Source organism: Pteropus vampyrus, unplaced genomic scaffold (assembly GCF_000151845.1).
Source record: "Pteropus vampyrus isolate Shadow unplaced genomic scaffold, Pvam_2.0 Scaffold7, whole genome shotgun sequence".
Taxonomy (NCBI): Eukaryota; Metazoa; Chordata; class Mammalia; order Chiroptera; family Pteropodidae; genus Pteropus; species Pteropus vampyrus.
The window spans coordinates 13718206-13734589 of NW_011888788.1; the positions used below are offsets into that span (position 1 = coordinate 13718206).

General features: G+C 36.3%; 1 long non-coding RNA gene across 1 annotated transcript; it reads right to left on the minus strand.

Annotated features, from left to right (window-relative positions):
* Positions 1–798: 798 nt before the first annotated feature.
* LOC111746584 lies at positions 799–8115 on the minus strand. The gene is made up of 2 exons (XR_002783176.1): positions 6222–8115; positions 799–1178 (listed from the first exon to the last, which is right to left on the minus strand). It is a non-coding gene; the product is annotated as an uncharacterized LOC111746584 (long non-coding RNA).
* Positions 8116–16384: the final 8269 nt, after the last annotated feature.

The window sequence follows — 16384 nt, forward strand, 5'->3', positions numbered from 1 at the left end:
GGAGTAGAAACCAACAACGTAAAGTTATCATGGAAATCTTTAAATGTTTGAAAATTAAATACACACTTTTAAATAACCCATAAATTAAAGAAGAACTCACAAGGAATATTAGGAAATATCTTGAAACTGAATTAAAATTAAAATGCAATAAGTCAAAATTTGGAATGCATTTAAACCAGTGCTTAGAGGAAAGCTTATAGCATTAAATTCTTACATTAGAAAAGAAGAATGGTCTCAAATAAATTACATAAGCTTCCACTTCAAGAACATTGAAAGAGAAGGTGAACCAAACCCACAGTAATCAGAAGAAAGAAAACAGTAAAGATCAGAGCAAAAATCAATGAAACAGAAAACAAAAAATAAAAAAATTAATAAAATGCACAAACTTAGTTCTTTGAAAAAACCAACAAAATTCATAAATATTTAGCTAGTTTGACCAAGAAAAAAATAGTAAAGAAGTAAACTCCCAACATCAGAATGAAAGAGGATACATCATGACATGCCCTACAGAAATTAAAAGGATTAAAAGGAATATTACTTACAACTGTATGCCAACAACCAGACGAGTTGGATAAAACAAATTTCTAGCAAGAAATTACCAAAACTGACTAACAAAGTAATATAAAATCTGAACAGATTAATATAAAGAAAAGACATTAAATTAGTAATTTTAAATCTGCACAAACAAAAGCCAAGGCCCAGCTGGTTTCACTGGTGAATTCTATCAAACATTTGATAAAAATGAGTGGGATAATACAATTCTACAAAAATTCTATTAAAAAATAGAAGAGGAAAAAACAATTTCCAACTCATTTTATTAGGTCAGTATTAGTCTGACACCAAAGCCAAAGATATCAGGGAAAGACTACAGACAAATATCCCTTGTGAACATATACACAAAAATCCTTAATAAAATATTAGCAAGTCAAATCCAACAATATATAAAAATGAATAGTTGTTGCTTATACATTAACCATTTTCCAGAGTTGCAACAAATTGATTCTGACAGTTTTGGCTCATTTTTTCAGTATTTCTCTGGAGGGACAGGTCCTGGGAGCTGCCTACTCTGCTATTTTCAATGATGTCATTGTCTTGATGACTTCTTGACAGCAACTCATGAGAGATCTTGATCCAGAACCATCCAGCTAAGCCACTTCCAAATGCATGACCCACAGAAACTGCGAAGTTGTGAGATAATAAATGTTTACTATTTTAAGCCAAATTCACATTAGGTTTCACTTTGTGTTGTACAGTTTAGAATTATAGGTTTTTAATAAATGTATAATGTCATGTATCCATCATTACCATTTCAAAGAGAATAGTTTTACAGCCCTAAATATATCCTATATCCTACCTATTTATCCCCACCAAACCTCTGGGAACCTCTGATCTTCTTGTCTCTATAGTTTTGCCTTTTCCAAAATGTCATATAGTTGGAATCATACAGTATGCAGCCTTTTTCAGACTGGATTGTTTCATGTAGCAATATGCATTTGAGTTTCCTCCATGTCTATTTGTGGCTTGATAGCTCATTTCTTTTTATTGCTGAATAATATGCCATTGTATGGAGGTACCACAGTATGTATATTTAGTCATCTATTGAAAGTCATCTTGATTGCTTTCAATTTTGTTGATTATGAATAAAGCTGGTATACATGTTCATTTGCAGGCTTTTGTGTGAACATAAGTTTTCAGCTCATTTGAGTAAATACCTGGAAGTGTAATGGCTGAATCATATGGTAAGAATATATTTAGTTTTGTAAGAAACAGTCAGACTATCTTCCAAAGTGACTATACAATGATGAGAGTTTTTGTTGCTCCACATTCTTGCCAACAGTTTGTGTTGTCAGTGTTTCAGATTTTAGCCACTCTATCAGGTCTTTATGGATATCTCGTTTTCATTTACAATTCCCTAGTAATGCATGATGTTGGGTATTTTTTCATATACAAATAACTCTTTAAACTCAACAATAAGAAAACAAAGAACTTAACTTTTTAAATGGCAAAAGATCTAAACAGACATCTCATCAAAGAAGATAACAGATGAAAAATAAGCATATGAAAGGATATTCAACATCATACATCACTAGGAAATTGTAAATTAAAACAATAGTAAGATTCCTCTATAGCTATGTGTTTTGTAAAGATTTTCTCCCAGTCCTGTAACTTCGTCTCTCTCTTAACAGTGTCTTTTTTGCAGAGTGATTTTTCATTTTAATAACCCTCAATTTATCAATTTCTTCTTTCATAGATTGAATTTTTGGTGTTGTATCTAAAAGTCACTGCCAAATACTTAGCATAATGGCCTCAAGCTCTACCTATGTTGCTGCAAATAGCAGAATTTCCTTTTTTTTTTTATAGCTGAATAATAGTCCAGTGTGTGTGTGTGTGTGTGTGTGTGTGTGTGTGTGTGTGTGTGTGTGTGTATCTTATATTTTCTTTCTCCATTCACCTATCAATGGACACTTAAGTTGTTTCCATGTCTTGGCTATTGTGGATAATACTGTAATGAATGTGGGAGTACAGGTATCTGTACAAGATCCTATATTCATTTCCTTTGGATATATATCCAGAAGTGAGATTGCTGAATCATATAGTAGTTCGATTTTTAACTTTTGGAGGAACTGTCATACTATTTTCCATAGCGGCTGCACCAATTTACATTCCCACCAATAATGAGTTACCCTTATTGCACTATCTAGTGTTGAACTATCTTTGCATTCTGGGGATAAATCCCATTTGATAATGGCATGTGATCCTTTTAATATACTGTTGAATTTGGTTTGCTAATATTTTGTTGAGAATTTTTACATCTATGTGCATCAGAATATTGGCCTGTAGTTTTCTTTTCTTATAGTGACCTTATCTGGCTTTGATATCAAGGTAATGTTAGCCTCATAAAATGAATGCGAAAGTATTCCCTCCCCTTCAGTTTTTTGGAAGTTTACGAAGTACTGGCTAATTTTTTAAATGTTTGGTAAAATTCATCAGTGAAGCCATCTGATCCTGGGAGGTTTTTGATTACTGATTTAATCTCCTTAATTGTTACTGGTCTGTTCAGATTTTCTATTTCTTCATGATTTAGTCTTGGTAGGTTGTATGCTTCTAAAAATATGTCGATCTCCTCTAAGTTGTTTAATTTGTTGGCATATAATTGTTCATAATAGTATCTTATGATCTTTTGCATTTCTGTGGTATCTGTTGTAATGTCTCTTCTTTCATTTATAATTTTATTGCGTACTCTCGTTTTCCCTTGGTAAATCTAGCTAAAGTTTTGTCAATTTTGTTTATCATTTTAAAAACCAACTCTAAGTTTCACTGATCTTTTCTATTGTTTTTTTATTTTCTATTTAATTTATTTCTGCTCTGATCTTTGTTATCTACTTCCGTCTGCCAATTATGCCTTGGTTTGTCCTTTTGTTTTCTAGTTCTTTGGGTGTATATTTAGGTTGTTTATTTGAGATCTTTCTCACTTTTTAATGTAGGCATTTATCACTATAAACTTCCCTCTTAGAACTGCTTTTGCTGTGTGCCATATGTTTTGATATGTTGTGTTTCCACTTTCATTTGTTTCAAGATATTTTTTGATTTTGTCTTTTAGACATTGATTGTTCAGGACTGTGTTGTTTAATTTCCACATATTTGTGAATTATCCAGTTTTTCTTCTGTTATTGATTTCTAGTTTTATAGTATTGTGGCTGGAAAAGATGCTTGGTATGATTTCAACCTTTAAAAGTTGCTGAGACTTGCTTTGTTATCTAACAAGTTGCTTTGTGAGCTAACAAATGATCTGAATTCTATGTGTGCTTGGTAAGAATGTGTATTCTGCTGCTTCTGTGTGGAATGTTCTGTATGTGTCTGTTGTCCATTTGGTCTAAAGTTAGTTCAATGTTTCCTTATTGATTTAAAGCCTGGATGATATATCCATTTTGAAAAGTGGGGATACTGAACTCTATGCTATTATTGTATTATCTATTTTCCTTTCAGATCTGTTAGTATTTGTTTGTTATATCCAGGTGTTCTGATGTTAGGTGTACATATATTTATAATTGTCATATCATTTTGATGAATTGACCCCTTTATCATTATATAATGACCTTTGTCTCCTGTTATAGTTTTTGACTTACTGTCTGTTTTGTTTGATATTAGCTAACCCTGCTTTTAGTTTCCATTTATGAGGAATATTTTTTTTCATTCCTTCAGTTTGAGCCTAAGTGTGTTCTTAAAGCTGAGGTGTCTCTTGTAGGCAGAATATAGTTGAGTCTTTCTTTTTATACAGTCACTCTATGCCTTTTGATTGAAGAATTTAATTAATTTATATTTAAAGTAATTATTGATATGTAAGGACTTTCTAATGCCATCTTATTTATTGTTTTCTGGCTGTTTCATAGTTCTTTTGTTCCTTTCTCCTTCTCTTGCTCTCTTCCTTCATGATATGATGATGATTTTCCATAGTGATATATTCTGATTTCTTTCTCTTTATTATATGTGTATCTACCATAGATTTTTTTTTGTTTTGTGTTGTGATTATCTTGAGGTTTACATAAAACATCTCATAGGTATAATGATTTATTTTAAGCTGATAACTTAACTTTTATGACATATAAAATTTCTACCCTTTTACTCCATGCCCATATTTTAGGTTTTCAATGTCACAATTTACAACTTTTTATATTGTATACACGTTAACAAATTATTGTGGCTATAGCTATATTTAATATTTGTTTGTTAACCTTAATAGAGTTAAGTGATTAAAATACCATCATTACAGAACTAGAGCATTCTAAATTTGACTATATATCTACCTTTACCAGTGTGTTGTATATTTTCATATGTTTCCATGTTACTAATTTCCACTAAGGGGAACTCTTTCAAGCCAGAGAGTTCCTCTTGGCACTGAGCAGTGCAAGCATGGAGGATGGAATGGTGCAGCAAAATGAAGCTGTCCTTCCTACTTTTTTTGTAAAGTTCTTCTCAGATTTTATGTTCCACTCTGTTGCTAAAGCTTTTTAAGTGAACTCCTGAACTCTCCTAGAGCTATTTTCATTCATGGATAGTTGTCTAATTGTTGATCTTTGTTAGGAGATGAAGGCTGGGATCTCCTGCTCCATAATTTTGGTTACCTATGCATATACTTTTAAAGAAAAAAATATTCCTACTGATTTTATTTTTTTTAATAAATCATAAACATAGGGATTTAATTTCAGATAAAATTCAACAGGTATTTGCATCCTTCTTATATATTACAATACACTAGTAGAATAGAGAAAACAAATGACTAGTGTGTAGGTACCAAAAAATCTAAATCCTCACACAAATTTGGTCCTCAACCTGCTGTGGATTAGGGTAAGTGATCTCATTTTACCATATTAGTATTTTTAGTGCCTATTTTATAGTGTCTTTAAAAGGCTTAATTAAAAACATTAAAGTAATTATATTACTTATCCCTTAATTTCTCTTTCTGTATAATCATTATAGGGCAGAATATCTTTCTCAGGGCATGATAAAAGATAAACAAAAGATAGATAATAATGCAAGATATAAAATACCCAAATAATTAGGTTTCGAACTTCAAATTTAAGATTTCATTCTCATCTTAGAATTTACTTGGGGAAGCAACAAGATGCAGTTAAAACGGTGGCTTTTACACAGATACCTACCTGTATTTGCATCCAAGCTTGGTCCCAACAACTAGCTGGCACCATCAGCATGTTTCTTAACCCATCAATGTAAAGGATTCTATAGCTGGTCTGGATTTCCTATGCTACTATGTACGAGGGTCCATTTCCTGTCCATTATGGTCCATTATGACTGGGAGTTTCATAAATGTCCAGGGCTTACTAATGAGCAGTTTTCACTCTAGGGGCTAAAGGCTGCAGATGCTCCATGTGCTCAGATGAGGCGAGCTCTACCCCAATATGGCAGGAGTCTTGGCTTTTCCTGGACAGTACATCATTTTTTGTGAAAGAAGAATACTCTTTTTTTGTTGTTTATTTCCTTCACCTAGGTCTCAATGTCCTCATCAATGAAATGGAGATAACAATCCTCATTTGTCAGGATGATTGTGAGGAGTAAGATAGTGCTTGTCACAGAATGAGTGATCAATAAGTAGATTAATAAGTGATGAGTTCAGGCTTATTATCATATAATTTGATTAGAGACACATAGTAACCCAGGGTTGGTTACAGATGCTTGCTGAGAGACACATGCCCACAACCCACCTTTGGCGAAAGCTCAGCATTCTCTCAGCAGTGGTCTTCCCAAAAGGCCAGCCTAAACATTAAGGCTTCTGATGCTTCTGCCACAGAAGGGTTTCTGCAGAGAATGACCTCTATAGCTGTGCTGTTACCACCGCAGACCTAAGGTAGCAGACTAGAGGATAGAGTAAGTGATGATGCTCCAGTGAGAAGTTTGGGAAGAAGTGAAAAGTGGAATGGATGGGGTCGATGTAGGTCCCTTTTTTTCACACCTGTTTCAAGGTCCTTTTGGAGAAGACTGAGCTGGGCTTATCCAAGTCTGCCTTCTGAATAACCCACAGGACTGGGAGCTGTTGCTTGGCTTGCAAGCATTCAGTTAGCTTAGGTGCCATTCATATACCTTTGAGGATTATAGAGAAGGGACAAGATGAGATTCTGACATGCTCTCTCCCCTTCTAATATTTACAGAGGGCATAAGCTGGATCTTCTGTAAGGTCAGTGTGGTAGCTTTAAAATTAAGTCCACAAATTTTTTGAAATGCCTCCTCTCAAAAGATAGACCTAATCCCCTCATTATCCCCTGCCCTTGAATGTGGGCTGGATCTAGAGACTTGCTCCTAATGACCAGAATATGGTAGAAGTGATGGCTTGTCACTTTTGAGTTCAGATTATTCAATTTTCCCCTGGCTCTCTCCTTTCTCACTTTTGGAACCCAGCCACCATGTTGTAAAGGAACTCAGGCCACATGCTGAGGGAATGTGGCTGTTTCATCAGTAGCACCAGTTGGGTCCTCAGCTTATGGCCAGCATTAACCACCAGACATCAGTAAATGAGCCTTCAGATGATTCCAGTCCCAAATCTTTGAGTCTGATAAACCATTCCCCTTGTGTCCAGTCTGAATTCCTGTCCCCCAGGAACTGTGAGAAATAAATTACTGTTTCTTTAAGCCATCAAGGTTTGGTGTAACTGGCTATGCAGGAATAGATAGCCAATGCAGCCAGTTTGTTGTGACAAGTTAGAGAATCTTTAAAGCAATTCCATGAACAGACCTATGTAATGATATTTAAACATAAGCTGCAAATGACTGTCATCCATTTATTTTACAAATGCCATTGAAGGTCTAGACAAGAAAATCATTTTTCAGTTTGATAAAGTAAAGCAGTGATTCTCAAAAGGGTATCATTCCTGGAGGGCATTTTGGAAATTTATGGAAGCGTGGTCAGGGGTAGAGCCAGGGGGTCTAGATATGCAGTAATGCGCAAGGCAGTCCTGAAAAATAAAGGATTAGCTCATATCCCACACAGCCTTCAACAATTCTTTGTTTCCTGGCTTCTGTTAGTCAATGTGAGGCCCTGAGAGGAAAGTGGAGGGTGAAGGGAGAGAGGTCAGGATACCTACTATGTTGTTTTCCTCCCTGCCCAGCAGTGCATCGGCAGTGACTAAGTTCCTCTGCCCATGGCTACAGCTCTGATGGAGGACCCTCTCATTCAGCTCCATGATTCACTGAGTTCCATCAATTGCTGCCTCTTCTTGAACTTTCAGGAATCACTAGCCCCTCAAGAGCCTCAACCTGCCTATACATCCCTTAAGCCTTAAGCCTGCCTATACATCCATGAAACATTCTTCACTTTCTCCTTCAAGCATGCTGTCTGTTTCATATTGGGGCACCTGCTGATCCTTCATATGTTCAACATTTCTCCTCTTTAGAAGTATATTCATCCCAACATGTTATTCCTGCTTATGTTAAGATTATTTCCCTATTTCTCTCATCATATGCAAATAACTCTGGCCTATCTTATCTGATATTTTTATTCTATCCTCCACCTTTTCTTTTTTATTTTTCTGTACTCTTCATCTGGAATGTATTCTAAACTACTTGCTTACTTTGAAATCCAAACTTAATAGTCAAAAGTAGTTATAACTATCAACTACTTCACAGAAGTGCAAGCATTTGCAATTTTGTTATGTTTTCTAGTGTTGTCATGCTAGAGCAACTACAAATTGAAATACATATTACATATTATTTCTTTATAAATTACTTTTCTTCTACTTCTTTATATTATAATATGGACTGTACATAGTATATCTATATGATGTAGGTATACATACATATACAGTATAATGTGGGCATATATATTTAATTATATGTGTTTAGGTAAGGCATATTATCTGTAAATTTCATTTCCAGACAATAAAGGATTTACCTAATATTAATTATAATAGGAAAGTTGTTAGACCTCACAGAATTGAGGACCTCTGACATATGCGTTCCACAGTGTTAGAAAAAGATTTAATAAAGTGTCCTTCATGATATTGACCTTGACTACAACACAGACCCCTTGAGCAACCTATGATTTTGTGGCCTTCCAGAGAATAGCAATCAATCAACCCACATAAAGGACTCCCAAGTGCAAAAAGCTCTTGTTTGAGCCCCTTCCCCTATGAATGATCCAGAAACATGGTTGGAATTCTTAAACCCACCTAACTACCTGGAAGCCTCAGAATTGCTCGAGCTGTTGAAGTCAAAGTCTCCCAGCATAGAAATGGACAATGTGTCTTCCTTGGCCCGTATTTACTTATCCTGTCCTTTATTTTCTAAGACATTGGAAATATACACCAACCCAGAATACAGTGGCATAGGCAATTTCATGAGGACCCTCTGAAATAGATTGCTGGGTACAAGAATAATCACAATGAGACACACAAGTGCCTCTTGGAGAGAACTGGGTGTTAAAGGTAGTTGTAAGGGTAATACATCATTATAACACACCATCCTACACATTGACTGGCATTCTTAATTCTCTTATCCTTCTATTTCTCATACAAACTCCATTGTGATCTCCTTTAGAAAACTGCTGGTTATAATGAAACCAGACAGAGATGAAGTATACAAGAGCAGATTGCACTAAAAACAATTAGACTCTTTACTGCTATAATCGTTGTGGCTTCATAATATCATCTTTCGAGGAGCTAAGAATCATTTGCAGACATGACCTAATTTATCTATATGACAAACATATCCATAGGTAGGGTATTATCATTCCATTGAGACAGTTAGGACTGTCTCAAGATCACCTGGGAAATTGGCCATAAAGATGAGACTAGAAACTTAGTGCTACAATTTTCACTTTAGTTCTGGACCTGTTAGAGCTTGTTGACACTAGCTGCAAGGAGCATGAGACATTTAGAAAAATGCATATGCATGTTGCCATCCAAATATGAAAACAGCAATATCGAATCCTGGGTGCCTAAACACTCTCCAAAACAGGAAAGAAAACATATGTCACTAAAAGAAACTGTACAATATCTCTGGCTAACACATATACCAAAAGCACTTGGGCCTTCCAAGTGTCGAGCCATAAAATAAAAAAAGAAAAAGATGTATAAATTAAAAAATAAAAAAATGAAATCGAGAAACATTTCTGTTAACAAAAATAGTGCAGATAAGGGAGAAAATTTCCTTCTGGAGCCCTCCACTACTAGAGGTGTTAACAATACTCACACATGAGAGGGAATCAAAGATAGAGGAAGAAATACATAGAGATAACACATGTGATAGTTTTATGACCCTATGCGGTCGACATAAAAATTTAACCTTGAGCTAAAAATATACCATCCTAGAATTAATACAAAGCTATTTTCTAAATCAGAAAAGTTATAACTATAATAGAACGCAGTTTTAAATTAAAATTGAAAGCATCTCTTAAATGTATTAAGAGTTTGGTTTTCACCTAGCCCAGTAATGCAAAGCTGTCTGAGTCCACCCTTCTAGATTTCAGGGGACCTTGTGGAGTGGGATGGGGCACTAGACCAGGCATGGAGAATCAGTACTGTACATTGATCTGGGTGACCTTGCATAAACCACAGTTCCTAAGCCTCGAACCTTCATCATAGAGCCAACCGAGAAGACCCCATAAGCCCCTTTCTTGAGCTCACACCTGATTATATATGAATTTGCTTGATTAAACTGTTTGCTGTTTTTCTTTTTTTCTTGTCATGCCTGGAGCCAGCTTGTGTCCCCCTTTGTGATGTGTACCTCAGCATGGTCAGAGAATTATCTGATTGAACTTTGTGCACCAACAGAATGTTAAAGACCTTTCTACACTCACTACATTGACATGAAAATTTCTTTACTTTGTCTTTTCCCCAATGAGACTGTGAGCATTTTGGGTGCAGATGCAAGGTTCCTCTCCTTTGAATCCCAGAAGCCTGGCTGAGCAGGACACAGTAAACCTCCAATACTCGTCTGTTAGCTGTCTATATGTTAGAGCATGTTATTAAACTAACATAAATATATAACTAATATATTAAACCAACATAAATATAAGTGAATATATTTGTGGGAGATATATTTATTTTTTAAATTAATCTACTTAAATATTTATAATCTAAGATGACCTTTGTGTTTCTTTTTAAAAAAGTTCCGAAAAAACTCGTTTCCAGGCAAAAAGAAAATGAATTTGACATCAATGAATTTAAACAGGCAAGATAATAGGACTCATTGATATTTTATTTTTAGTAGAATCTTGAACTCCAAGAAATTAAAAATATATCATATAAACAAGACTGAATTAGCTTTTGAGGCAATTTTGAGCAATAAATTGAAGAATGATATAAAAGGTAACCACTTACTATCTGACCCCTTGCTGGAGCCCATAAATCAATTCCAGAGTTCTGAACCTTCAATTCACTTAGTGATTTTTTCAGCATCTTTTTAAAGAAAATAATTTTATAGTCAACAGCACAGTTTTTTTATTTCATTTCTTTTTAAAGAAAATAATTTTATAGTCAACAGCACAGTTCTTTTTATTTCATTTCATTAAAACCCCAGAATGTCAAGTGTGCAAAACAGGAAAATTTCTGGTGAAAGTTCTGATTTTTAACAAGTTGAGTTTTCTAGCTAGCTAAACAATGAGTGGCCCACCAGGGCAACAGCAGCTTCTTCCCTTTGATCCCTGAAGCTCATCAAAAGTAGCTCAGCACTCCATGGGTAGGTAATTCACCTGCCTATCTTATCGTTCTTATCTTCCCACTTCAAGGTTTCAAACAATTCTTGAGTATTTTCAGAGTGTCAGCTCTGAGGGTGTTAGGAAACGAAATGATACTAAAAGCAGTAAGGAGCTGTTGGAGGTTTATAAGTAGTTCAGGTAAATGGTCAGAGCTCTGTTTAGATGATAGGAGAACAGAAAATTGAAAGGTGAGGAGCCTTCTCAATACCAGAATACTGGCTGAGAAGCTGTTGCTTTAGTCCCAGAGAGAAAGGACAAGGGCCCAAGCCTACATCCAAGGCTGAGGCAATGAAAAAGGGAGAACCTGGCAGACTTAAGAATCTAGAGCAGACAATGGGAGCTTGATAAAAGATTTAATGTTGGGGTAAAGGGAAAGGGAGATGTTGAGAAAGACTTAAAAAGGTGATTAATCATTTCTGAAAATAAGAGGAGAAAAATGAAATTGATGGAGATCAAGGAACTCAGGGGAAGAGAAAGAATTGGAAAGGAAGAAAATAGGGTGAATTTCAGACACACTGAACTTGAGGTACCTGAAGATCAAGCAGAGACATCCTTCTGGCAGTGGAGACTAGGTCTGGAGCTCCAGAAAACTGATATGGGGACGGATCTCATATTCTCTCACATATACAGAGTTTGGTTTTGATTCAGGAGATTGCAGAGCTATTGTAATTTCAAAAAATGGAACAATATTCATTCAGCAGATGTGATAAAAGCATGCAAGCTAATCTGGCAGCTAAAAAATATGGCCCCAGGTCAGATCAGACTGGAATGTCTTTGGGGGGTTGTTTGTTTGTTTGCCTTTTTCTTTTGAAAGGGTATGTGTGCAATTTTGTTTTCTTGTTTGTTGCTAGCTAATTGTCTTCTCTCAAGAACATACTTAATTGCTAAGACCTGGTACAGACTTTTAATCACTGGCATAAAATTTTATGTTTGCTTCCAGGTGAGAAGAGTTGGTGACAGGGGAAAGAGTAGAAAGAAGGCAATTACAAAATAAAATTGTGAAATATGTTTCTCTTCTACATCTTTCTTATAGGACTTGATTAGACCTATCAGGAGAGGTGTTTGATATCGCTGTGCAGGGTGTGCACAGAACAAAACTAGGGGGAGCAATTCACATCTTAGACCTTGTAGAAATGAATATCTATTATGAAAATTTTCAGGAAGATGGAAGTAAAGTGCCTTAAAGAAGGGGGCATCCTTTTCTAATTGGCACAAAGATGTTGCCTTTTCCTGCTGAAGGTGGTTCATTGGTAAGAAATGTAAGAACAGTAACATTTATTCATTTCATCCAGGTATTAGAAAGCTGAAAGGAAACATAATCCATTCATTTCCTATTTGCTGGAATCATACTATGGAGCCTATAATTCAGTCTTTAATTAGAACAAGCACAATTCAAGATACAATCGAGCTTAAAATCTTGTTACAATCAGATGCAATATTCTTTTACCAAAAAGGAATGTGTAGCTTCACCAACTGCTTACATCTTGTGGAAGCATAGAAGGATGTCAGAACATATCTTGACTTCAGTTTTTTGCTAGGATTCATGTATCAATTCCTTAAGTAGAAGATGTTTTCTTACATGAACACACATCTTACCCTGTTCAAGCTGCTATGACAAAAATACTATAGACTGAGTGGTTTAAACAACAAACATTTATTTCTCACAGTTCTGGAGGCTAGGAAACCCAGGATCGAGGCACCAGTAGATTTGGTGTCTGGTGAGGGCCCACTTTCTGGCTCAGAGATGGACATCTTCTCACTGTGTCCTTATGTGGTGAAAAGAGTGAAGGAGCTCTCTGGGGTCTATTAGAAGGGCATGAATCCCATTCATCAGGCTCTGCCCTTATGATCTAATCACTTCCCAAAGGCCCCACCTCCAAATACTATCACACTGGGGGTTAGGTAACAACATATGAATTTTGGGAGGACACGAATATTCAGGCTATAGCAATATATCATTGAGAATACCACAAATAATAGTTTAATGTTAAAATTAATTCTAAAGAAAGAAATATAATCATTACACTTTCATTTCTTTACTTTTTAATGTATTTTTGCCTGGCATCCCCATAAAAATTGTAAGCTGAAAAGGTAGACACTTTGCTTTGTTTATTACCAAACTTTTAATGCCTGCAATAGTGCCAGGCACATAGTAACTAGCTACTCAAAAAATTTTGTGTGTGTGGGGGTGCTAAGTGAATTTATTCAGCCTTTTAAAGCTGAGATTTAAAAGGATTTTGTCAGGATGAAAAGAAATCAGGAACTGGGCCAGTTTAAAACTCTAATGATAATCATGTTGATAAATATGGTGAATATTTATTGAGTAATTACTATATGCCAGGTTACTGTTCTAATGGCTTAAATATATGGACCCATTGAAATCTCACATGACTCACTGATGGTAGATTAAGAAAATCCCACCCCCGCCCAAATCGGCCAGTTGGTGAGTGGCAGAGCTGGCAGCCTGATTCTAGAACCTGAGCCACTCATCAAAGTCGGTGTTGTAGCCATCGTTGGTCTGAACGCTAATATCCTTCTATCCATTTTACTGTCCTGAGATCTATATATACAAAACTGAGCTGGCTTTCCTGTCTGACTTTCTTTCCAGAATGTTGTAGCTATACATTTAACTTATTCAACAGTGATTTTTTTCAATTACCCCATTTTGCTGGGGGGAAAATTCCTGAACAGATAGCAGATTTCCTACCCCCTGAGAAGTTTCATTTAGATACTGTATAGTATTTGTAAGGGCCACACTCTTGGTTAGGTCAAATACGGCTCCACATATGCTTTCCAAGGCCCGAGACCCCATTTCAGCCCACCATTTTAAAATGCTCATACAATATAAGCTTTAATGGGGACAGGGGCTTTTTTGTTAATGCTGTAAACAAATAATATTGGCACATAACAAACTCTCAATAAATATAAATGAATGAATTCATTTTCTGATAACCCTGGGACATTATTTGCAAAACCTATCCCTCTACATCCCCTACCCGTGTCCCCCCCAAAAAAGAATGGTCATATTAATTATCTGTTTGATTTTAGAGCAGTAAATTACCATAGATTATAAGACCATGAGTCACTGTCTTCTACAATGATATTCATGCTTAAAATACAATTAAATGTTTCAAACTCACAAATATTTGGAAAGATACAAAATCAACAGATTTCTCTGAGGCTTTGGATACCCACTTGTTTAGAGAGAAGGCTGGCCTCTGGACAACAGAACCCTGATTTGTGAGAACTTGTCCTGCTCCCATTCACCACCTGGACTGTCAGAAGAGCCTACAGGAAATGGATCACCGTGTTTAGGGCGCCCCCTGCTGCTCAGTGGCGCTGAGGTGCTTGGAGAATAGGGACAGGGCTTTCCATAGATGAGTTTCTTGGGTCAAAGGTCAAAGAACCAACTACTTTTCATTTCTGGAAAGGATCTAAGAAGTGATTAGTTCAAACCTACACATTAGAAATGGGGAAACTTCAACCCAAAGAGGTCAAATGTCTCGTTCATGGTCACTCAGCTGGTTAAATCTCAAAAGGGAAAGTAGCTGGATTCCCTTTCCTGGACCTCCCATCAAGGGAAACTAACTCATAACCCCAGTTCTTTCTGCCTTTTTAAAAATTAAGACCTTCACAAAAATTACTTGCTGAAATCTAGCCAACGAAACCATGACATCAATGAAGAGCTCACATTTAGAGGTGCTGCAATAAATGGAATATTAGCAGGTATAGGATCCAACTTAATATATATCCAAGATTAAGCAATCATAGGAATTATGGTATAATTTATAGAATGTAAACTATGTAAATTTTTCCAGAATAAAAACAGTTCACAAAAATTGAGTGTGGGGGTAGTGTGTGTGTGTGTGTGTGTGTGTGTGTGTGTGTGTGCGCGCGCGCGCAATCTGATTTCCACATTTCTCATAGCAAGAAATCAATAAGTATTGTCTAAAATTGAAGTATGTGGAGATCTTTGGAAACATGGCGGAGTGAGAGACGTCCCCAGATCTTTCCCCGTGAAACAACAATAAGCTGAACATCTAAAACTCAAAAAAAAAAGAACAAAAAAAAAAAACCACCCGAAACTGCACACCAGCATGTCTGAGCGTGGGATCTGCATATAAGAGCTACCACAGGGCAGAACCCTGGGCATGAGGCGGTGGACTGGAAGTAAGAAACTGCCTCTCACAGCAGCCGGAGATCCCTGTAGGAGGTGGGGTAGGGAAAAGGAGCACCGAGTTCATGCCGCAAGTTCCCTGAACATTCCTTCCTGGAATAGCTGCAAGCTCCCTGTGGCCAGCTGGCTGTAGAGCCAAGTCATCAGGGAAGAAAGCAGAGGAGCAGGACAGGACCAGAGAGGAACAACAGCTGATTTTTGCTAGCTGCAGTTGCAAAACCGAAGCTGAGTCGCAGCCCCCAACAACCAACCCAGAGGGCACCTCCCCCCATATCCTCCAAGACCGATCACCGCGGAGCACCAGGGGAATCTGAGCAAACACTGCCGAGACTGTCACTGACACTGACAGGGACTGACACTGAGAGTAGCGAGCATAATTTAATATCTACAAGAAAATTTAAAAAGTGTTTATTAAGACTTTATATAAAGCAGGGATCCAAGAGGCTTAGACGCCGCTGACTGGAAACCAAAAGAAAAACACCTTCTTTGCAACAGCTAAAGAGAGATCTTTATATAATAAATCTTCTTTCTGGAAAAACAGCAGAATACACTTCCATTAATACCCAGGAGGAGAAATAGTCCGTTAAACACCATGAAAAACCAAGGTGACAAAGCATCTCAGAAAGAAATAGAAAAATCTCCAGAAAAAAAGCTTCAGACATAGAAATATGCAACTTAAATGACAGAGAATTCAAGATGGTACTTCTGAAAAAACTCAGTGAAACAACTCAAATCAAAATTTCAGGAACTGAAAAAACAACTATATGAGCAGAGCAAAGAGATTGAAACCCTCAAAAGGAATCAAATAGAACTTCTGGAGATGAAGAGCATACTGCAAGAGCTGAAAAATGAAACAGCAAGCTTAGGAAATAGAGTCAACCTAATGGAGGAAAGGATCAGTGATATCGAAGACAGAAATCTAGAAATAAATCAGAAGGGAGAAGAGAAAAACCGAAGAATGAAAAATAATGAAAGAGAAATTCAAGAACTAGCTGATACCTT